Source organism: Wyeomyia smithii, chromosome 1 (genome assembly GCF_029784165.1).
Source record: "Wyeomyia smithii strain HCP4-BCI-WySm-NY-G18 chromosome 1, ASM2978416v1, whole genome shotgun sequence".
Classification (NCBI taxonomy): Eukaryota; Metazoa; Arthropoda; class Insecta; order Diptera; family Culicidae; genus Wyeomyia; species Wyeomyia smithii.
The window spans coordinates 168,218,107-168,243,194 of NC_073694.1; the positions used below are offsets into that span (position 1 = coordinate 168,218,107).

At 37.3% G+C, this 25,088-nt stretch overlaps 1 protein-coding gene across 2 annotated transcripts in view; it reads left to right on the top strand.

Moving 5' to 3' along the window:
- The window catches only part of LOC129718675 (protein Skeletor, isoforms B/C), a 129,636-nt gene that overhangs the window by 17,794 nt on the left and 86,754 nt on the right, over nt 1-25,088 (top strand). The gene's annotated exons all lie outside the window — the stretch shown is intronic.

Sequence of the window (25,088 nt, forward strand, 5' to 3'; positions counted from 1 at the left end):
CACCTATAAATTCCGCTTGGTAGTGCCCCACGAACTGGTTCGCAAATGGTGATAGTCGACGGCTGAGTATTTGTGAGAGTACCTTTTAAAGTCCCACGCTAACACCAGGACGTTGATCATCCACTCCTGTGCCAACGATCGCGTCGCACTTTCTCACTTAGCTATTGTCGGATCATCCGACTCGGATGACAACATTGCCCAGGCAACACTAACCACTTGTTTCCATGTTTCAACCGGCAGAATAGTGTAATCATATGGCTCGTGGAAGTCTTAGATAGCTTGTGAGGGTCGGAACTTTGTTTGTCGCTCCTTCCAGTTTATCAACTCACCATTTGAAGCCCAAAATAAATGAATTAGCAACTTTGATAAATCGAGCAATAGTACTAATTTACGCAGATGTTGTGGAAATTTTTCTACCAATTAAAATCGCCGAAGATTGCAAACTGCTTCAAGAGTATTCGTATAATTCTGGAAGATTCGTTGACAAAAGTGGACTACACCAGAAGAGTTCAACCGATATTATTTGACTACATGTTAGGAGACCTGAGTGTGACAATGGATCAGTCTCTCACATTCAACGGTCATATCGATAGTGTAGTAATGGAATCGACGGACCTTCATGCAATTCTTGCAATCTACGTTAGCGTTGTCAGAACAAAACTGGATTTCGCGAGTATGGTTTGGCGAACAAAGTATGGCGTCAGGCCCTTTAATCTTCACCTTCATGAATGCATCGTCAAGCGACGATGACGCAACTCAACTTCGTCTTCAACTCGACTTGATATCAACTTCGTTTTGTTTCGCTCTCCCTCTCACTGAGCGCAAAACAATCGTCTTTCACTCGGTACCTTTTGTTTCGTCGTTTCTTTTCCGGCGTATTCGTACCAGGTGTACTCCTAAGTAATTTCCGGTTTTTTTTTGCAAATAAAACACATAATTCCAAAAAAACCGTAACCTTTATTTTATTCAAAATATTTTCCATCGCATTCTAAACATTTTTCCCACCTTTCTGGTAAATTGTGGATACCACGCCAGTAAAAATCATTGCCTTTGAAGGTGAACCACTCCGTGAGCCATTTTCGTACATTTTCGTACGAGTCGAAGCGCTGCTCAGAAAGGGCATGGCCCAACGAGGCAAACAGGTAGTAGTCGGATGGCGCCAGGTCTGGTGAGTAAGCCGCATGATCAAGCACTTCCCACTTGAGCTGTTCCAGCATGTCACGAACTTATGCGACAGCGCATTGTCGTGGAGCAAAATCCCCTTCTTCTGTCGTTTTTAATATTCTGGCTCGCAGACGTTTGAAAATTGCTTGCTGTTGAATTCCCAACGCATCTGCAAGCTGTCGTTGCGTTTGCATGTTGTCTTCATCTAATAATGCTTGCAATTTGGCGTCATCGAACGATTTCCGCTAACCGGAGTGTGCGGCGTCGTTCAGGTCGAAATCTCCATTTTTGAACTGTCGAAACCACGTTTCACATGTTCGAAGTGTTGATACACGATCACCATAAACTTCCACAAGCGTACAGTGGCTTTCACTTTTTTCCCTTGATTGTACATGAAAAGCAATGCATGGCGCATATGCTCAAAATTCGGTACAAAGTTCGACATTTTTGACGCGCAATAAAAACTTACTGGAAGATTTTTTCGAGATAATGTCAACGCAGCTCAAGCACTCAATATGACTGAACAAAATGACATATGGTATGTGTTACCAACAGCGGTACAAAACAGAACACCATCCATCTAAAAAACCGAAAATTACTTAGGAGTACACCTGGTATCGTCGGTTCAGATTGAACTGCTAGAACTGAGGCTTCAAGGCAGCAACGAAGACAGCAGATTCGAGCAAATTTTGCTTCAATTGACGATTTAAAATTTATTGTCAACTGCATGATGACGATGAACCGAAACAAGTTATTTACTTCGCTTTGACCTGTGAGGTAAGGACAAGCATGTTGGGTGCTGTGATTGATGTATTTGGTTGCAGGCTTTGCAAGTCGATCCGTGGAATATTTTACACATTACATGTTTTTTTTTTGCATTATTTGCATTACGTCACGTTCCGTTTACATTCAAATCATATGTAATATGTTACAAATCGCATTAATGAGCTTTAAAGTTTATTTTTCCTGGCGCGGTCTGCGCTGGGAAGGCAACTCGCCCTATCGCTGGTTAATGTACAGCTCTACTTAGGGCTGTACATTAACCCACGGCAAGGCGAACCGTCTTTGCAACGCAAGCCACGCCCGTATGTCCACGGCCTAAGACGCAGCAGCAGCATCAACGCTTTGTTTATCCGAAGTAATTTACCCTCATCCGTCCAAGTGACGATTTCATTGAAGCTGACTATAGTCGCTTCAGTTCGATAATAAAGACGACGACGACGACGATTGTAGAAGTTCATTTTAAGCAATATTTTCGTCAGTTGAAGTTGTTTTTAACTTCATCCGAAAGACGGAAGGCAAAGCAGAACGCAAAAGATTACACATGCAACAGTCGTGTGGAATATGAAGAGTGTTCATCTTTTCTTCGGCAAAGACAAAATCCACGACTTGAATCAGTTCAGCGTAAATTCGTAAACTTCGCTTTAAGGCGCCTTTGATGGAATGGTGAACTACCAGAATACGATAACCTTTGCTGTCTAATAGATCTTGAAACAATGAGTAGCAGACCTAAGATCGCAGATGTGGTGTTCTTCTTCAATATAGGGTAACGGGGGTTTTTTGGCCCACCTTCATATTTTGGCCCACCCGGTAATATTTTACGCATTTTATCTGATAAACTCAATTGGATATTAGAAAACTATGGATGCATCATTGAAATACCATACTTAGGGATCATACTACATTATAGTTTACAGCAAAACACTGCCTTTTCGTAGCATTATTTTAAAATTAGTTTACACAAATCTAAATTATGTCTGAGTCAACTGAAAGCCAAAAGGAAGTGGTAATGCTATCTTAAATCCACTATTTCTGCTCTCAAAAGATAAATTTCATTGTTGAATGATGTATGTCATAATATACCCTTAGCTCTTAACAATGGTATCATAGAGCAGGTGTTTATGTTAAAAAATCGTGTTTTTTTTAATAAATTGTACAATCGCTTCCTAAAGCTGACTGAAATACCCCCGTTACCCTACTCATTGGAGGGATTGTAGGTTCTTACCTCTTAGATCGACTCAATATCAACGAAAGCCCGGTTTCTTTCGTCGTCGAAGGGTCTTTATCCTCCATTGAGAACGATGAACTATACACAACACGAACCCACCAGCAGATTTATGAACGAGTTCCATGAACTGCAGGACGTAGTCACTATAAAGAGTGATTCGAAGAGGACTAAAATTGTATCTAAGAAATCCACAATATACTTAGACACAAACATGTATTGTATCTAGATTTAAGAGGGGTAACGGGCTGACAGCCTATGTCCAAAAACAAGCAAGTACCTTCCGTCAATCAAAACGTGATCGATTATTGTTTCAGTCTGTTGTGGTGATCTTCAGGTGTATCGATATGGAAGGCAATGTTGGAAGCTCTTCGAGGCGGCGAAGTCAATGAGTCGAAGGCCGTTTTCGTTTGTGAGCCGGTGTGCGTTGAACTTCCCAATGACCGGTCTGAATTCCTTCTCCTGGCCAACCTAAGCGTTGAGATCTCCGATAACGACTTTGACGCGTTGATCAATAACGTTTTCGATCCAACCCAAGCAGCAAAATTTGTTTCGATTATGAACTTTGTGCATCACAGCAACAAATTCCTATGCGAAATTAAGTTGCAGATACATCTCAGTTTTTTATACAATGACAAAAAAAAACGCAGGAGGTGGAGCCAATTGCAACATTTTCGTTGTTTCAACACAAGTTTCAAGAATGAAACAGCAATGTGTATGAACTAATGCATGGAATTTGATAGCAACATGGTAAATGCTGCATGGTAAAATTTCAGCTACGAAGATGCATCGTAGCAGCAACTAGGGCGTAATAGAAACTTCATGGCGTTGTGATAAGATTGTAAAATGGCAAATGATCAGAATGGAAAGAGATTGTCTGTTTAGCAATTTATCTTTGATTATTTCCAGAAATTTGAGGATTAAACTCCAGTTATCAATTTCTATTCACTTTTCTCGTTTGTACTATTCACGTCATTTACTGTAGAAACACTTGCAAGCTCATGGCTCAGTTTTGAATATTGCTTCCCTTATCATGCTAATGGTCATTACCAGTTTTAATTTTGCTTCTTCAATTCATCAGTACCTCAGCGTGGTAATTGAAATTCAAAGCAATTTATCACATTTCGCTTAAGAAACCCACACTTTTTGGACGACTTCTAGTCCAAGTACCCAAACGTTACAACGCAGTAAATAACCTCATCTCAAAAACAAATATAAGGCGAACGATCGACCAAAAGTTGCTGTTACATGGCTTCAGAACATGACAGCAACTTTTAGAAGTATTTTTGTGTGTTTATTTTTTGTATCTCGCAAGCATCACGTTGGCAACCTATATGCTCCACCCACTAGATCTTTTCAGTGAAGGTTAGGTTTTCAAATGCCGTTTACATGTTTCAACAACAAATCCAACCTCGCGAATTACGTTGTTGGTGTGAAGATTTTTGAAGCAGGGATGCAACTTAAGTTGTTGCTTGTTTCTTTACAATTTCATCGTAGTAACAAAAATGTTTCTTGAAACCTCGGAATTTCATTAGTGCAACAAATAATCACAATTTATTTTTTTATTATGTTTCAATTGTCGCTAGGGAATCACGCGCTTCTGCTTATTGTCCATGACAATGAAAGCTGTGCCCAGCTCATTTGTGTTGCCACAGTTCTGGTAGATGGTGTAACCATCTCTGTACGTATGTACCGATACTTGCTTCCAGCATATCTTCTGTAGCGCTACAATCACTCATATAAAAAATATTTACCCACCTCAGAGATTCACCAAAGATTCCAGAAACGAGTGGTAGTGGATCTCAAGCTAGTAGCTAGATGAAAACCGGTAAAAACGTGTCAAAAACCGAGGGTCAGTGATCACTTCGAACGAAATCTGAACAATTTGACGTGGGACTTGGTCAAAAAATCTGTCGTCCAGAGGACAAAAACAACCCGGATTAAAAACGTATAAAATAAAATAAAATTTTATCAAATATTCGGCAAACGTGAGATCTGATGAGATGATATCTTTGAAAGACAATTCTTTCTAAGACTCTTTTAAATACTCTATGTTTTTAGCGATAAAAAATGTCGCAAAAAAGTAGAAGGTTGTATCCAAGACACGACCGCATAAATGACGTAGAACTACGTACACTATTAACAAATGCATTGAGTGTTTCATTACCCTAGTAACACAACTGTTTTTATCAAAGTTTTATAGCGCTTTTTTGGCTGTATTGAGCGCTATAAAACTTTGATAAAACCAATATTTTTACTTGGGTGATGAGTTATAATGTCTACTAATGAAGGGTTGAGAATTTCGTGAACCGGATTCAGCAGTTAGCAGATCGTGCCGAGTTAAAAACCATACACAGCACACACACAAATCATACCATATCATAGACACACACACATCATACCATATCATTATACCATACACACATCTAGGGTTTGCAATATTCCCGAGAATAGATTTCCCGGGAAACGGGAATTAAAAATCTCATTTCCCGGGAATCCCGGGAACCGGGAAAAGAAAAAACCCTTAGTAAAATGAGATTTCAAATAAATTTTATAAATAAAAAGTTTCAAACAATCGTTTCCAATTTAATTATCGGTTGAAGAACAAAATTTATTCAAGTTCACTCCAGAAATTCTTGAACAATCGTCTATCAATCGCCTCAGTTCCACTGACAATTTTTCGTGAGGCCCAAATAAAGTTCCCTTCTGTAAAACTTTGCTTAAGATCGCTGAATCACCGCTGGTGTCTGATTTCTAAAATACTTCTAAATCACCGATTCCAGCTCTTGCTACATTTCATTAGAAACTGAAGAGTCCAATACTTTTAGTTTGTTGAAGATAAAGCAAGGTGTTTGGCAGCCAGATTTTAGAGCATTTGAATGCCTTCGTAATTAATGGGAAATCGCGGCCACAACCCAAGTTACACTGACTGAGTCTTATTGATTTAATTATTTCTGGCCGCATTGATTTACGGGCTTTATTTTTTTTTATCAATTTACAGGTTTCATAATTTTTGTCAATAAACAAAGAAAAAATCAGAACTATCCGCTTAGTAGTAAACTCACTAGCAAAAAAAGACATGAGACGATGAAAATATTTCTTAATTTATCGTTTACTGAATAAGACAGCATATATTTTTGACAAATAAATTAAGCAAATAATTTGATATTACACGGCAAGCAAATATTGATCGTCGTTTCAAGCAAATATTTGCTTCGTATAATGCACACTATGAAGCTGCTCTACACTTCTACGACGTAAGTTTCGTGTTTTGATACGATATTTAGTTTTATTGCAATATTGTATGGAAAATTTTCCTAGGAGCTCGGTAATCCCGGGAATCACAATTCCTGTTCCCGGGATCCGGGAATCCCGGGAAAAGGCAATTCCGTTCTCGGTCAAAAACATAGGCGTTTAAATTTGTGCTGAGCGGTTGGAGATGAAGAACATGTACTACAGTGCCTCCACAATTATGGGTCAGCTACAATTACGGGTCTCTTTTACGCAAATACGTCTTTTCTCACGAAACTGAACAATTTTCTTTGGTTGTGGTATTTTTTATAACTCACTTGTAATCTGATTTATAAGATTGAAATGATTTAATGTTGAAAATGTCATTAAAAACAATAGTTCTGCTCGGTGCGATAAGTGAAGTGACCCATAATTGTAGTAATGTTACATTTTGCGGTGCCCAATTGTGGGTCACTCCATATTTTGGCTATTTCTATTACTTTTGCATGATAATACATCATGTCTCATAAAATAACTTATTAACAAGCTTTTACAACAATAAAATAACTTTTGTAGTGGATTTTGACGATTTTATAGGCTAAATGATCTTGAATGCCAAAGGTGACCCATAATTGTGCCTTTTCCTATGCAAGTAATATTTTTCTTAACCGATTTACGCACTTCAGCTGCAGTGAAACTAATTGTCTATCGAAAGTGTACATCAGAACAAAGAAATAGATGGTAAAACATTCGTAGTTGATAATTATTCCAATTTTATATTCATTTTTGAACATTCAGGCAACACGTTGACTGACCCGTAATTGTAAAGGGACTGTATAACTTTACCCCGAATTGGCGCATAGCGAAAATTTCAAAATCGAAATTGAAACCAGCATATATGTTACATCAGATTTGAAACGCTGATAACTGTTTACCTACATAATGGATTGCATTCATCCATGTAGCGTTGAATAGATAGCATGTCGAACAATTGTGTGATAGGTGTATCACTTATCTTCATTACTTCACTGCTAGCAGTAAAAGGAAAGTTTCAAAGTCGTATTTCTACGTACGACAGAACGTCTTCATCTCTGTTGATATCTCTGCACTATTTACTTCCATGAGCTTGATGTTTTGAAGATAAAACTTGTTTGAAAAATTTGCGACAATCTCATTTCTAACCCAGTTCGCTGTTAGAACTTACTGATTGTTTTGACCAACAACTGTCTTTTGACAACAAATGGTTACTTGTGAATCTTATCGAGGTTTTTGTTGCTTCCATTTGCGTTTTTATAGAAAAACATATAAACATACATATTTACATACATATTTAGAGTACCTTTGTTCACTAGAAAAGCGCTCTATTTCAGTCTCGTACAAATAGAAATATTGTAAGAGTTAAAAGTATGGAACCATTCCAAGCGAAATCGTCAAGAAAATGCTAAAATCTGCAACAAACATGTTCAATTCTAATAAAACATTGTTATAGTTTATGTTTCTGTTTCAAACGTATCTTAAAAGTTTTGATCTCTACTAAAATACAGTCAATGGACGAGTTAAAAAAATGATTTCGCGACTTTAAAAAAGTACAAAGGAAAAACACAATTTCTCATAGTGAATAAAAATTGTAAACTAATTTTGCATAAGAAGCAGTTTTTGTTCGAATTTTTACCTAGTAGTAGTAAGTTTTAAAATTAAACAAAAAATATATTCTAGAACTTTTCATATCATTTGTCAAAGTTTGTTGCTGATAAAACGAAAAATGAAAAGTTTGTCTGTAATGTCAGGGTTATCGCGTTCTGAACAAAAATTTTTTTTAGTCTTAATTTTATTGTTAACTAATGTAATCATATATCAAAAAAAGCTACTTCACACTTCAGTTCAAAATATGTTGAACGAAAAATCTATATAACCAGATTGCAAGTGGAAACCACATTGACAAATCACTAGAAAATAAAAGCGTATCATATTGATCGGCTTAGAAAGAATGTATTATTTTTTTATGCTAGCTACCCAGCGTTATCAGCATACCTTCACATAATAAACCAGCAGAAAAATTATTTATGATGGTGATCAATTTCTCACTCGTCATTGTTAGCCCGGCGGCAAAGTTCTTCGTCATCCAGTATTATTGCGAAGGTACGCAGCGAAGTAACAATGCACCGAACAAAGATAAAAATTATATCGCGTTTCTATCGCTTGCCGTGCATTATTACCCATAATTATTCGTCCATCATCAATTAGGGCTTGTAATTGTCAAACGACAGTAATGCAAAAATCAACTTCCTGCCTCTATCATGCTCCCTCATTTCTTCACCGAGCTGAAGTAGAAGATGGAAAGCGGAAAAGCCACCCTAAAATATTTCGTCATGCCCTGCCCTGGATATCACGCAAAATGAACCACGTTAGTGACTGGAGAAAAGGCGATAGGGAAAAAGAAATCTCCGGAACCTATATTTTCCTGTTGCGGAAAACACTTCATTAAAAGTTATTAGTTTGGTGGCACATCATATTTTTCGTTAAACCATTCGAGGGGATTCTATACAGAGACTAGGGAGGGGAATTTCTTCGTCGTTGCGAATCCGGTGTCACCATCAAACACCCGACTGCAAAGTAACTGGTTCTGTTCTTGACTTCATGTGGTACGCAATGTTTAATGACGAACATATTTAACTTGCTAGGAAGTTCACAAAGTGTAACATCGACCGGAAGAAGTTAGTGAGCAACTGTGCGAGCGAGCAGAAAGATATAAATAACTCGCGAAAGAAAAGTTTATGGTGGTGGGGAATGTAGTCATGTGAGGCTCAGTGCACAAGCTTTAAGGTTTGAAAATTTAACAAACGAAAAATAACTCTGTCAGAACACAGTTTCAATACTTAGACGGTAGGAAAGATCCGCTATCGAACGGCTGCAGCTCAGATTTCTTATAAACGTCATCCGTATTGATTTATTCATTCCTTGTTTGCCGACAGACTTTACGGTGTTTGACAGTATTCCAGTCTACAGCAGCGTTCGGATTGAACCATTTTCTCGCTCGATTTGGATCTAAAGTAATTCATCACTTACCCTACCTTGTTAACCTTCATTCTTCCGCCGGCGCATCATCAGACACAGTAGGCCCGGGTTTGTTGTCTGGCGACCGCGCGTTATTATTGTTGTTTTCGGCGTGCCAAATCAAATGAAAAACCAATCGATCAAATGACAACAACCCTCCAGAGAGTGCAGCTTATTGCTTTCAGCTTGCTCCTCGTTTCCGGTAGCCAGCCCGGCGAACAAGCAGGCGAGGGGAAGGCCAGGGGGTACTTTGGCACTACACTTGAGCCCTGTTCATCTCAGTGGAAGATGATGACGTTGAAAGATCTTTGGCAAATATTTGACTACATTTGATCGGGGTTTCACTCCCGTCCCGAGCCAATCGTGCTGACAGGCGACGGATGGTCAAGTGTCGGATGGCGGGTCGACTTTAACGTTAGCTGGTCTCGCCACCCATCAGACAGCAGCCACAGGCGAGGGAAAAAGATTCGTCTTAGGTGGTGTTGTACGAACATTGAGCATTAATTCTTTAAAGACATGGCGGTGTGGATAATCATTCACGTCTGAAGGACGGATTTATGCATGTTCCGATCGCAAACTTGCTAGAGATTAAGATGCACAACGTTATTATATTCGGAGTACAATATGAATAATGGCTTATTCCTGAGAACGTGCACTGTTATGAGGTATATAATTGTAGCATTTACACACAATGACCGTGGTTAGTGGTTCTAATGCTTTAATGTGTTCAATGCAACTCTCCCAGGCTTATGGTAATTTGGTTCCACAGCATCCAACGCTATTCTCACTACTCAAATGTGAATCTTCTGTATATGTTTTTCTATTGTCTATCTTGTCTGATGACTGCCAAACGCACAACTACTAATGACAGCTCTTTTATGCATTCTCATAATTGTTCAAGCTGATGGAAGGTCGATAATAATCAACATTTGATAACCACTTAAAACACTTAGTGACAACTGAAGTGCCCATAAACGCACAAGAGTCACACTGCCAAAAATGTACAGTTGAGTAAAACGCAATAAACGTAGCTGAAGCAGCTGCAGATTTTCCCTCCTATTGAATCAATCCATAAACAAGCATTTGTCAGAGGATAATCACGGTGCTCCCACGGACTGTTATTATAAAAAATGCACCAAAGAATCTGAGTACACCATTCGATTCGTTATGATGTCCAGAAACTCTGGTCAAAATTTCAAAATCACCGTGAGGTACATTTTTGAGTAATGCACTTTTGAAGCTCGTAAAGTACAAAAAAGTGACGAAATACTTATTTTAAAGCCGTTTTTCAACCACCATTTTATGAAATAACTTGCAAAATAGTTTCTACACATTCCAAGGGTTACATTTCAAGACATTAACAATTGGTGGAGAGATTTATTTAAAAATCCCACAGTGCACAGTAGTCTTAACTCGAAAAATCGTGATCGTTCTAGACTCGACTGTGAAAAATTGATTTTATGTATTCAGTGTCTTCAGCAAAATTGTTTCATAGAACAAGGCCTTACGTTTGGCGTTTTTAGTTTTTCGATCAATCCACCTAACAGTTAGATAAAAAAATATTCTAATTTTCAATATACCAGATAGCTTCCTTCAGTAAAGTTGTTGAAAATTTTAAAAGAAAGACAATTGCTGAATACTGCGATGTCTTATTTGTACGTTGGACACGACAAAATAGAGTTTTTTGGGGAACACCCCTCTTTAAAATCAGTTTTTTGTCTATATTTTTTTCTGTAATGGTCAAAACAATGCAAAGTGTTCTAAGATTTTGTTCATTCAACTAAGATTCTCTCACGACTTTATAAAATTTATTGTTTTGACAATCATAGAAAAAATTATAGATAAAAAATTGATTTTGAAGAGGGGTGTTCTACAAAAAACTCTATTTTGTCGTGTCCAACGTACAGATGGGGCAACGCAGTATTCAGCAATTGTTCATCTTTTAAAGTTTTCCACAACTTTGCTGAAGGGAGCTATCTGGTATATTAAAAATTAGAATATTTTTTTATCTAACTGTTAGGTGGATTGATCGAAAAACTAAAAACGCCAAAAGTAAGGCCATGTTCTATGAAATAATTTTGCTGAAGACATTGGAGTACATTAAATCAATTTTCCACAGTCGAATCTAGAACGATAACGATTTTTCGAGTTAAGACCACTGTGCACTGTGGGATTTTTAAATAAATCTTTCCACCAATTGTTAATGTTTTGAAATAAAACCCTTGGAATGTGTAGAAACTATTTTGGAAGTTATTTCATAAAATGGTGGCTGTCCCAAAAAAATCAATGTTGCAAAAGTCAAGGTGCTCAGTCCTCAATTGAAAGATGAGGTTATATATAGCATTTTTGTAGAACATTTCGACTTTCTGAAAAATTGTTTTCAAGTTGCCAAAACGTGATTTATGAAAAAATGACTTTTTCAAGCTACAAACCCACTTTTTTGCACTTTTTTCGAATCTGTTCGATTCCTACATTTTTCCATATATTTTTTTTATTCGTGTAGGGTTTTTTTTTTTATTCTCGCTTATTTTCCGTCGGTCTAGTTCCGCCACTGTTGTGGCCAATCACCGACGCCCAGGGAGGCGACTCCACACCCAGGACCCTAACTCACGACCCGTTTATTAACGGACCGGCGCCAACGGCTTTACTTCCTCATGCGATGGAAGGCGTGATCCCAGAGATTTTTTGCCTCAGAAAATCTCCCGGTGTCGGCTCAGATTGAATCTAGACCAGTTGGGTTGGTTGTGAGTGGATCACGCCACCTCACAACCATCGACACCTATGTCGGCGGTGCGATTCGAACCCAGGCGTCGAGCGTGATTGGCGGATACGTTACCAACCACACTAGGCCCCCGCTCTATTCGTGTAGGGTTGTTTTTGAATATTTCGCATGGTTTAGTTTAGCATCGCATTCAATTATTTGACTCATAAAGCCCATTGAACATCACAAAAAAGTGAATTTTTCTCATAATTTCTAGATAAAACCCTTCAAAAAACATACTAAAAATTTTTTTGATCAAAAACTGGAATTTTTATTGCAAAGTGGGATTCAAGACAAAAATTTACATGAAAAAAGATCCTTAATATCTTATCTGGGTGCTGAGATATTGGCGTTGTTACATGTGATAGAAAAAATATTTTTTCTGTGATGTTAAATGGGCTCTGGGAGTCAAATAACTGAATGCAATGCTGAACTGAACCATGCAAAATATTCAGAAACAACTCCACAAAAATAAAAAAATATATGGGAAAATTCAGGAATCGACCAGATTTGAAAAAAGTGCAAAAGAGTGGGTATGTAGCTTGAAAAAGTCATTTTTTCATAAATCACGTTCGGGCAACCTGAAAACAATTTTTTAGAAAGTCGAAATGTTCTACAAAAATGCTATAAATAGCCTCCCGGATCATTTACGCGTGCAGCAGATCCCTAAAAAATTTTCCAATAAATATCGAAACATCAGCTGCGACAATATGTTCTACACTGACGGATCACTTCTTGATGGGTCCACTGGCTTCGGTATTTTCAATAACAATTTAACCGTCTCCCATAAGCTCGATTATCCTGCTTCTGTTTACGTCGCAGAATTGGCTGCAATTAAGTACACCCTAGGGATTATCGAAAAAATGCCCACGGAACATTATTTCATCTTAACGGACAGTCTCAGTTCCATTGAGGCTCTCCGATCGATGAAAGATGTTAAGCACTCTCCGTATTTCCTGGGGAAAATACGGGAACATCTGAGTGCTTTATCCGAAAAATCTACTCAGATTACCTTAGCGTGGGTCCCTTCTCACTGCTCGATACCAGGCAATGAGAAAGCGGACTCTTTGGCTATGGTGGGCGCAACAAACGGTGGAATTTATGAAAGACCAATTGCCTTTAATGAATTTTTCTCATTTGTACGTCAGAATACGATCATCAGTTGGCAAAATGCTTGGACCAAGGGGGAACTGGGAAGGTGGTTACATTCCATAATCCCCAAGGTGTCGACGAACCCGTGGTTCAAGGGGTTGGATGTAGGTCGGGATTTCATTTGCGTGATGTCCCGGCTTATGTCCAATCACTATAGATTTGACGCGCATCTCCGTCGTGTTGGGCTCGGAGAGAGTGGTGTCTGTGCCTGTGGTGAAGGTTATCACGACATAGAGCACGTTGTTTGGTCATGCCCTGTACACCGTGACGCCAGGTCTAAATTAATAGCTTCCCTGCAGGCCGAAGGTAGGCAGTCGGCTGTTCCTGTTCGTGATGTCTTGGCAAGCCGTGACCTATCCTACATGTCCCTTATATACGTTTTCCTGAAATCTATCCACGCCCCAGTTTAGTCCTATCCCCTTCCGCCTACATCCAACCTAACGACAAGAACACGTTAAGACTCCGGATCCGGAAACAGCGATCAGACCCGCACGATACTCTCAAGGCCCGAGGGAGACAACCCAATATGCCAGTCCATAATATCTTGACCCAGCAGCGGAACAAATTAAATATGCTGCTTACCTATGGCAATGAAAACCATCATACTGTAAACCAGTGCTTTTAATGCAAAATATTATAGCTTTAAGTTAGATTTAGTTTCAGCTCGTAGTCGGCAGCGAGGATAAAAAATTTGCTTTTAGTTATTAAGATACTTTAGAAAGTAAGCTACCAGATATAATTGGCGCCGTTAAACATTAAATTGTATTTGTGCCGTGTCAAATAAATTATAGATGAACAAAAAAAAAATAATGTTTTCACAGGAAGGTCTTACCCTTTTCCTTTCCAATGATATTTTGATTTGAGTAATTTCATGAAGAAATTCAAGAGTGATTTAGTGAGCCTAGTTTCGACGAAAACTCTATGAAAATGTATTATTTTCAGTTAGCGAGAATTTTTTTTACAGTTAGCGTACCCAATACATTTATAAATTATATCTTTCGACTCCACTTCATTTGTTTCATAATTTTTTTTTATTTGGCTATTTTTTGCGAATTTGGTATGTTTAATAATAACACTTGTCGTCAAAAGTGAAAAAAAAGTGCTGCCCTAAAGCTCGAAATAGCTGCCCTAGAAAGATTATAGCTTTTTAACAATTCCTGTGAATTTTGGTGGCCTAGCCATTACCAAAACGTATCAGCTTACGTGAGAGTTCGCATAGTAATTGCTCACCGGGTTCATCACTTCAACGTTATGTTTACGAAAATAGTCATTTAAATCTCTGAAAAATGTTTTTGGCTTTGGGCACCAAAATTTATAATGATTAACTAAAAACCTATAATCTTTCTTTTTTTTTCTAGTTCGAGCACCTGTTGACCAGTGTAATCCTTCAATTGTGATTGATTCTTCTTTCACAGTTAATGTTATTCAACGTTTAAGGCGTGACAACGCCTTCGTGACGAAAATTATCAGTACCTTCTTGAAACCTTCCAATGTAGCATATCCCACCCTCGACCCTCCACTCGACTACACGGAAGGCGCGATCGCGCCGTCTTGAGCCACGCCGTTTGCTCACCTTCTTTTTTTATTAAACTCTTATATTTATTTAGGCCCAACCGCGAAGCATAAAGCCAGCTTGAGTAGATCCTGTATCCCGACTGCTCCTCCTCAAACAGGCTTTATTTATCTCATCTTTACTTTTTTTTAATGCAATTTAGAAATACATATTTTTTTTTTTTTAAGGGGGGATTTGTTAGTAGCTTAAGTATTTATGATAAATATTAGTAAATAATGAGTATGTGTGTCCAATCACAAATGGTGACTTCTCAACACTGTTAGAAATTTGTAATTTAAATTGTTAGGATTTGTTTGCTTTCGCAATTAGGACTTATCATTCGTAGGGATTTAAACCTACTTGTCAAGAAAGGAAAGTAAACTTACAACTAACTTAATTGCTAACTTATTGGCTATAAAGAGAGCTTATCGTAGCAATTGAGGATTGCAACGATTTTTGTCGAAAATTGTTAATAATTTTATTTGACATAGCTTCTAATGGTTCAACACCAGTAAGTCTATATAATTCGAGTGTACCAAACCAAGGAGGAAGCTTCAAAATCATTTTCAGAATTTTATTCTGAATCCTTTGGAGCGTTTTCTTCCTTGTTGAACAGCAACTTGACCAGATCGGTACAGCATAAAGCATTGCTGGTCTAAAAATTTGTTTGTAAATCAAAAGTTTGTTCTTTAAACAAAGTTTAGAATTCCTGTTAATGAAAGGATATAAACATCTCGTATATTTGATGCACTTGGCTTGTATACTCTCAATGTGCTCTTTGAAAATAAGTTTTTTATCATAAATTAGTCCCAAGTACTTAACCTTGTCGGACCAACTTAAAATAACCCCATTCATCTTGACAACGTGATTATTGTTTGACTTGAGGAAAGAAGCCCTAGGCTTATGCGGAAAAATTATCATTTGAGTTTTAGAAGCATTGGGAGAGATTTTCCACTTTTGCAAGTAGGAAGAAAAAATATCTAAACTTTTCTGCAATCGACTGCATATGACACGAAGACTTTTTCCTTTTACGGAAATGCTTGTGTCATCGCAGAACAATGACTTTGTGCATCCTGGAGGCAAATCAGGAAGATCTGAAGTGAATATGTTGTACAGGACTGGACCCAAGACTGAACCTTGAGGCACACCTGCTCTGACAGGAAATCTATCAGATTTTGAATTCTGATAGACAACCTGCAGAGTTCGATCAGTAAGATAATTTTTTAAAATTTTGATTAGGAAAATTGGGAAATTAAAAGTTTGCAATTTCGCAATCAAACCTTTATGCCAAACACTGTCGAATGCCTTTTCTATGCCTAAAAGAGCAGCTCCAGTGGAATAACCTTCAGATTTGTTAGCTCGTATCATATTAGTAACTCTGAGCAATTGATGAGTTGTGGAATGCCCATGGCGAAATCCAAACTGTTCATTTGCAAAAATTGAATTTTCGTTGATGTGTGACATCATTCTGTTAAGAATAACTCTCTCAAACAGTTTACTTATTGAAGAAAGCAAACTGATTGGTCGATAACTTGAAACTTCAGCTGGGTTCTTATCCGGTTTTAAAATGGGAGTAATTTTTGCATTTTTCCATAATTTGGGAAAATATGCAATTTTGAACAGGAATTGAAAATTTTCACTAAAAAATCCATTGTGCTCTCAGGGAGATGTTTGATTAGTATATTAAAGATTCCATCGTCACCAGGTGCTTTCATATTTTTGAAATTTTTAATAATTGATTTAAGTTAGTTTCAATTATTTCTGCAGGTAAAAAATTCTGGGAAGAAATTAAATCAAATTGACGTGTGACTTCATTTTCAATTGGACTCACAAAATTCAAATTTGAGTTATGAACACTCTCAAACTGCTGAGCAAGTCTTTGAGCTTTTTGTTCATTGGATACAAGAAAACGTTCACCATCTTTTAAAACTGGAATAGGCTTTGAAGGTTTCTTAAGAATCTTCGACAGCTTCCAAAATGGTTTTGAATATGGTTTCAATTTTTCAACTTTAGTCTCAAAATTTTGATTTCTCAGAAGAGTAAATCTATGTTTAATCTCTTTCTGTAAATCTTTATAAATAGTTTTAAAAACAGGGTCACGAGAACGTTGATATTGACGTCTGCGGACATTTTTCAAACGAATTAGAAGTTGAAGATTTTCGTCAATTATTGGTGAATCAAATTTCACTTGAGCCTTTGGAACAGAATAATTCCTGGCATCAACAAATGCACATTTTAATGCTTCCAAAGCGGAATCAATATTCACTTCGTTTTGCAAATCAAGCTCATTATCGAAATTTCTCTCAATATAATTTTTGTATCTTTCCCAATTAGCTTTGTTATAATTAAAAACAGAGCTCATAGGGTTTAAAACTGATTCATGTGATAAAGAAAAAGTTATTGGAAGATGGTCAGAATCAAAGTCAGCATTTTTGATCAAATCACTACATACATGACTTTGATCTGTTAGCACCAAATCAATTGTTGTGCGGTTTCTTACAGAAGAAAAGCATGTAGGACTATTCGGAGACAAAATAGAATAGTATCCTGAAGAACAATCATTGAATAAAATTTTGCCATTGGAATTACTTTGAGAATTATTCCATGAACGATGTTTAGCGTTAAAATCACCGATTATGAAAAATTTCGAACGATTTCTGGTGAGTTTTTGTAAATCACCTTTAAAATAATTATTGAGCTCGCGTGTGCATTGAAATGGTAAATATGCTGCGGCAATAAATAAAATCCCAAGTTTAGTTTGAACTTCAATTCCCAAAGTTTCAATAACTTTCGTCTCAAGATGGGGAAGAGCACGATGTTTGATTCGGCGATGAATAACAATTGCAACTCCACCGCCGGAACCCTGAATCCTATCATATCTATGAACCACGTAATTGGGATCATATTTTAATTTTATGTTAGGTTTCAAAAATGTTTCAGTAATAATTGCAATATGCACATTATTTACTGTTAAAAAATTAAAAAGCTCATTCTCATTGGCCTTCAATGAGCGAGCATTCCAATTTAATATTTTATTTGTTTTATTTAAAATCATTGCTAAATTTTAAATTAGAAACAATTTTAATAGTAAAATTTGTGCCTATTTGAATGGCTTCAAACATTGATTTTGCCTGCAACATGGCGTTCATAAGATCGAACATTGCCTGTTGCAAAAAAGAAAGTTTACCTGCCGTAATAGGCCCCAGGCAGTTGACATTAGAAAAAATATTTTCGGCAGCAATATTAGCTGGAGTAATAGGTGTACAATTATTTTCTAGCGTGTTTTGCTTACCCATATTAACGGTCATTTTCGAACTACCAACACTAGGCGGTATAATGTTCGAACTACCTGTAACCTGTGCATAAGTTAAACGGGTATGCAAAGGAGTAGGTAAACTATGCGTCACTGATACGCTTGGAGAATTTTGTTTTGAAGTTGGTTTTAATTGAGAAATTGAATTTTGTTTACCTTGCCTTGCCTTAACAATTGCTAAACGGACTGGGCATTGATAAAAATTTCACATATGGTTGCCGTTACAATTCGCACAGCGAAAATTTTTACTCTCTTTCACAGGACATGTGTCCTTTTTGTGAGAAGAGTCTCCACAATTAAGACATTTTTGGTCCATGTTACAGAATTTGGAACCATGGCCATAACGTTGGCAAGTACGGCATTGGGTGATATGCTTTTCACCTCCGCCATACTTCCTATAAATTTCCCACTTTACACGCACATTATACAAAGCATGTGCTTTTTCAAAAAATTTTAAGTTGTTAACCTTATTGCGGTTAAAATGAATTAAATAATTAACAAGGGAAATTCCAGTTCTCTGACTGTTTTCGCCTCGTGATTTTTGTTTCATTAGAATTACTTGGGTAGAGGCTATGCCAAGTAATTCTGTTAAAGTAAGTTTGATCTCATCAACGGTTTGATCGTTAGTGAGACCTTTCAAGACAACCTTGAACGGCTTGGCGTTCTTGGTGTCATATGTAAAAAATTTGTACATCTTGTCAGTTAAATACTGAACAAGACGATCACGACCCTTTACTGAGTCGGCTAATAAGCGGCATTCACCTCTACGGCCAATTTGATAGGTAACTTTAACGTCAGAAACAAACGTTGAAAGTTCCTTTTTGAATATATTAAATTCAGAAGAAATAGTTACCACAATAGGTGGAACTTTCTCCTTTTTTAAAGATTTTATATTTTGTACAGTTTCATTATTGGTAACTTCCATTTCACCAGCTTCTTGCTCAGGCAAAATATCAAAAGGATTGTCACTACAGACACTCGATGTGTCAGAAAGAGATGCCTCTCTTTTTCTCCCCGCAGCGATGCGAGGTTTCTTTTTCCGTCCAGCCATTTCAGGTGATACGAAAAAAGTTAAAACAAATGTTAAATTCAAAAGTAGGTAGTCTTGAGAAAGACTGATGGGAAATAACTTTCAGGTAGTCTTTAAAAGACACACTGACAAAACACAAACTTTGAAGCTATAGGCAGTCAAAGACCAGTCCACAAGCAACCGAAAAAACGTCTGATCTGTAGGACAGTTCAAGACGCACTGAAGAAATACATATCATTTTAACTTACAACTAACAAATACATTGAAGATCTATCTAGGGTATCGAACGTTTTCGTCAGTGGTTTTCTTTGGCAGGTTTTCTGCAGCAATCATATGGAAAAGACTGCCGAAGAAAACCACTGACGAAGACGTTCGATACCCTATATGGTTGAAAAATAATTCCTAATATAGACTGTTCCGAAAATTATAAATACATCATTATTTTTCGTAGGATACGCGAGTTCTCTAACTTTTCTCTTAACACTACTCATAAGCTTTTGCACAGTGTGTTCTCCGATCATTTTTACCACTTTAAGCCAATCTTTTTTAATTTTTTGTCCGCTGGTTTGACATATTTCCTCAGCTTTGCCTTGGTCAAAGCCCAAAAAGTTTTAAAAGGGCGAAGTTCTGGGCAGTTTGGAGGATTCATCTCCTTTGGGACACATGTGACATTATTTGTTTCATACCACCCTAGTGCATCCTTAGAGTAATGGCAGGAAGAAAGATCGGGCCAAAAGATTGGAGGATTGTTATGCTGCTTAACCATGGGTAACAACCTTTTCTGTTAACACTCTTTCACGTAAATTTTACCATTCATTGTGTCATTCGTAATGAATGGACGAGATATTTTCCCACATTCACAAATGGCCTGCCAAACCATTACCTTCTTGCCGAACTTTTCGGTGTAAATGTCTTTCACTGGTCCAGGGACATGCTTTCCCTTCGGTGATGTATAAAATTGCGGTCCTGGCAGAGTCTTATAGTCCAGTTTTATGTTGGTTTCGTCATCCATGATAACACACCCCATTTTTTTTTGTCAGAAGTTTGTCATAAAGCTTCCGAGCTCTCGGTTTCACAGATTCAGCTTGTTTTGGATTTCGTTTTGGCTGCTTCTGCTTACGACGGGTCTGCAGACCCATTCTTCCCTTGGCACGCATAACGTTACTCGCCGAGGTTCCAAGCTTTCTCGCCACATCTCGTATGTTACTAAAGGATGCCGCTTGTAGTATTCCTTAACCTTTTTGTCCATTGTGGGATCAGCAGGCCCGGGTTTTCTATTACGTCTTGGGGCATCAGTAAATGTGCACTTTTCACAATACTTCCGCAATGCGGTTTGAACTGCTCCGACACTTATACCTTCTTCTCTGGCTAATTTTCTTATAGAAAGACCACTCACGGTGCCCCATTTGTGCACAATTCGCTTTCTTTGCTCGGGAGAAAGGCCACGCATTTTCAAAATTTCGCACTGAATGTTAGAAAAAATGACAGCATCTGTTTCTTTTAGATGTAAACAACAGGACGCAGCCGACGTTTGGTTGAATACTGCACGTTATTTGAAATGACGGTTGTAAGTGTATTTATAATTATCGGAACGGCCTATACTCTTGAAAATCAAAAACTTATATCAAAAACACCATATCAAGAAGACTGGGAGCTCTGTCTGAGAATGAGCGACAGTTTTGGCAGCGCAGTCTTTTGAGTAGAAGTGGAACTGACGCATGCTAGTGTGTGTGCTGGCGATGCGAATACAAACCGAACATACGCACATTCTGTCTTCGCAGCGATGTAATTACCAGCACTTTCATAACAAACTTCCACCTTTATCAGATGGAGTGCGCTGTTTGATTTGACGCTTGTCATTTGTATGGGATCGATCCAGAGATGCCAGTCTTCTTGATATGATGTTTTTGCTTATATCTAAGTTTGGTGGTTCATGTCTCTGGTACTTAGAGCAGCGGTTCTTAACCTGAAGTACGCGTACCCCTAGCCAGGAGTACGCGAAAAAAAATTGGTAATGGCGGACAAGAGTGCGTCTTGAACTGTCCTACAGGTCAGACGTGTTTTCGGTTGCTTGTGGACTGGTCTTTGACTGCCTATAGCTTCAAAGTTTGTGTTTTGTCAGTGTGTCTTTTAAAGATTACCTGGAAGTTAACTTACATCAGTCTTTCTTAAGACTACCTATTTCTTTCTTTCTCAATACTTGCAATTTGATATTGTTTTTGAACTTTTTTCGTATCACCTGAAATGGCAGGACGAAAAAAGAAACCACGCATCGCTACGGGGAGGAAAAGAGAGGCATCTCTTTCTGAAACTAGCTTATGCAGTGAAAATTGATATGATATTCTGCCTGAGCAAGAAGCCGGCGAAATTGAAATGTTCGAAAGTAAAACTATTCAAAGTGAAACTTCTGTAAAAAAGGAGAAAGTTCCACCTATTGTGGTAACTATTGCTTGAATTTAATATTTTTAAAAGAGAACTTTCTACGTTTCTCTCCGACGTCAAAGTTACTTATCAAATTGGCCGAAGAGGCGAATGCCGTTTACTGGCCCAAACATTGAAATATTGGAATCGTCTTATTCAGTATTTAACTGAAAAGATGTATAATTTTTTTACGTATGACACTAAGAGCGCCAAGCCGTTCAAGGTCGTATTGAAAAGTCTCACCAACGATCAAACCGTTGATGAGATCAAAATTACTTTGACAGAATTACTTGGTATAGCCCCTACCCAAGTAATTCTGATGAAAAAAAAATCACGAGGCGAAAACAGCCAGCGAACTGGAATTTCCCTTGTAAATTATTTAATTCATTTTAACCGCAGTGAGGTTAATAACTTAAATTTTTTTGAAAAAGCACATGCTTTATTGAACGTGCGTGTAAAATGGGAATTATATCGAAAGTTTGGCGGAGGTGAAAAGCATATCACCCAATGCTGTGTTTGCCAACGTTATGGCCATGGTTCAAAGTTTTGTAACATGGACCAAAAATGCCTCATTTGTGGAGACTCTTCTCACAAAAAGGACACATGTCCTGTGAAAGAGAGTAAAAATTTTCGCTGTGCGAATTGCAACGGCAACCATATGTCGAATTTTTATCAATGCCCAGCCCGTTTAGCAATTGTCAAGGCAAGGCAAGGTAAACAAAATTCAAAACAAAATTCTCCAAGCGTACCAGTGACGCATAGTTTTCCTACTCCTTTGCATACCCGTTTAACTTATGCACAGGTTACAGGTAGTTCGAACATTATACCGCCTAGTGTTGGTAGTTCGAAAATGACCGTTAATATGGGTAAGCAAAACACGCTAGAAAATAATTGTACACCTATTACTCCAGCTAATATTGCTGCCGAAAATATTTTTTCTAATGTCAACTGCCTGGGGCCTATTACGCCAGGTAAACTTTCTTTTTTGCAACAGGCAATGTTCGATCTTATGAACGCCATGTTCAGGCAAAATCAATGTTTGAAGCCATTCAAATAGGCACAAATTTTACTATTAAAATTGTTTCTAATTTAAAATTTAGCAATGATTTTAAATAAAACAATTAAAATATTAAATTGGAATTCTCGCTCATTGAAGGCCAATGAGAATGAGCTTTTTGATTTTTTAACAGTAAATAATGTGCATATTGCAATTATTACTGAAACATTTTAGAAACCTAACATAAAATTAAAATATGAACCCAATTACGTGGTTCATAGATGTGATAGGATTCAGGGTTCCGGCGGTGGAGTTGCAATTGTTATTCATCGCCGAATCAAACATCGTGCTCTTCCCCATCTTGAGACGAAAGTTATTGAAACTTTGGGAATTGAAGTTCAAACTGAACTTGGGATTTTATTTATTGCCGCAGTATATATACCATTTCAATGCACACGCGAGCACAAAAATTATTTTAAAGGTGATTTACAAAAACTCACCAGAAATCGTTCGAAATTTTTTATAATCGGCGATTGTAACGCTAAACATCGTTCATGGAATAATTCTCAAAGTAATTCCAATGGCAAAATTTTATTCAATGATTGTTCTTCAGGATACTATTCTATTTTGTCTCCGAATAGTCCTACATGCTTTTCTTCTGTAAGAAACCGCACAACAATTGATTTGGTGCTAACAGATCAAAGTCATGTATGTAGTGATTTGATCAAAAATGCTGACTTTGATTCTGACCATCTTCCAATAACTTTTTCTTTATCACATGAATCAGTTTTAAACCCTATGAGCTCTGTTTTTAATTATAACAAAGCTAATTGGGAAAGATACAAAAATTATATTGAGAGAAATTTCAATAATGAGCTTGATTTGCAAAACGAAGTGAATATTGATTCCGCTTTGGAAGCATTAAAATGTGCAATTGTTGATGCCAGGAATTATTCTGTTCCAAAGGCTCAAGTGAAATTTGATTCACCAATAATTGACGAAAATCTTCAACTTCTAATTCGTTTGAAAAATGTCCGCAGACGTCAATATCAACGTTCTCGTGACCCTGTTTTTAAAACTATTTATAAAGATTTACAGAAAGAGATTAAACATAGATTTACTCTTCTGAGAAATCAAAATTTTGAGACTAAAGTTGAAAAATTGAAACCATATTCAAAACCATTTTGGAAGCTGTCGAAGATTCTTAAGAAACCTTCAAAGCCTATTCCAGTTTTAAAAGATGGTGAACGTTTTCTTGTATCCAATGAACAAAAGGCTCAAAGACTTGCTCAGCAGTTTGAGAGTGTTCATAACTCAAATTTGAATTTTGTGAGTCCAATTGAAAATGAAGTCACACGTCAATTTGATTTAATTTCTTCCCAGAATTTTTTACCTGCAGAAATAATTGAAACTAACTTGAATGAGATTAAATCAATTATTAAAAATTTCAAAAATATGAAAGCACCTGGTGACGATTGAATCTTTAATATACTAATCAAACATCTCCCTGAGAGCACAATGGATTTTTTAGTGAAAATTTTCAATTGCTGCTTCAAAATTGCATATTTTCCCAAATTATGGAAAAATGCAAAAATTACTCCCATTTTAAAACCGGATAAGAACCCAGCTGAAGTTTCAAGTTATCGACCAATCAGTTTGCTTTCTTCAATAAGTAAACTGTTTGAGAGAGTTATTCTTAACAGAATGATGTCACACATCAACGAAAATTCAATTTTTGCAAATGAACAGTTTGGATTTCGCCATGGGCATTCCATTGCTCAGAGTTACTAATATGATACGAGCTAACAAATCTGAAGGTTATTCCACTGGAGCTGCTCTTTTAGACATAGAAAAAGCATTCGACAGTGTTTGGCATAAAGGTTTGATTGCGAAATTGCAAACTTTTAATTTTCCAATTTTCCTAATCCAAATTTCGAAAAATTATCTTACTGATCGAACTCTGCAGGTTGTCTATCAGAATTCAAAATCTGATAGATTTCCTATCAGAGCAGGTGTGCCTCAAGGTTCTGTCTTGGGCCCAGTCCTGTATAACATATTCACTTCAGATCTTCCTGATTTGCCTCCAGGATGCACAAAGTCATTGTTCTGCGATGACACAAGCATTTCCGTAAAAGGAAAAAGCCTTCGTGTCATATGCAGTCGATTGCAGAAAAGTTTAGATATTTTTTCTTCCTACTTGCAAAAGTGGAAAATCTCTTCCAAAGTGGAAAATCTCTCCCAATGCTTCTAAAACTCTAAAACTCAAATGATAATTTTTCCTCATAAGCCTAGGGCTTAGGGGAGCTGCGTAGCCGCAAGGTTACAGAGTCCGCTTTGTCAAGCGGATGGTCGTGGGTTCGAATCTTAGTAGAACCAGGCCATCCGATGTCAAAAAGGACTTAAGCATG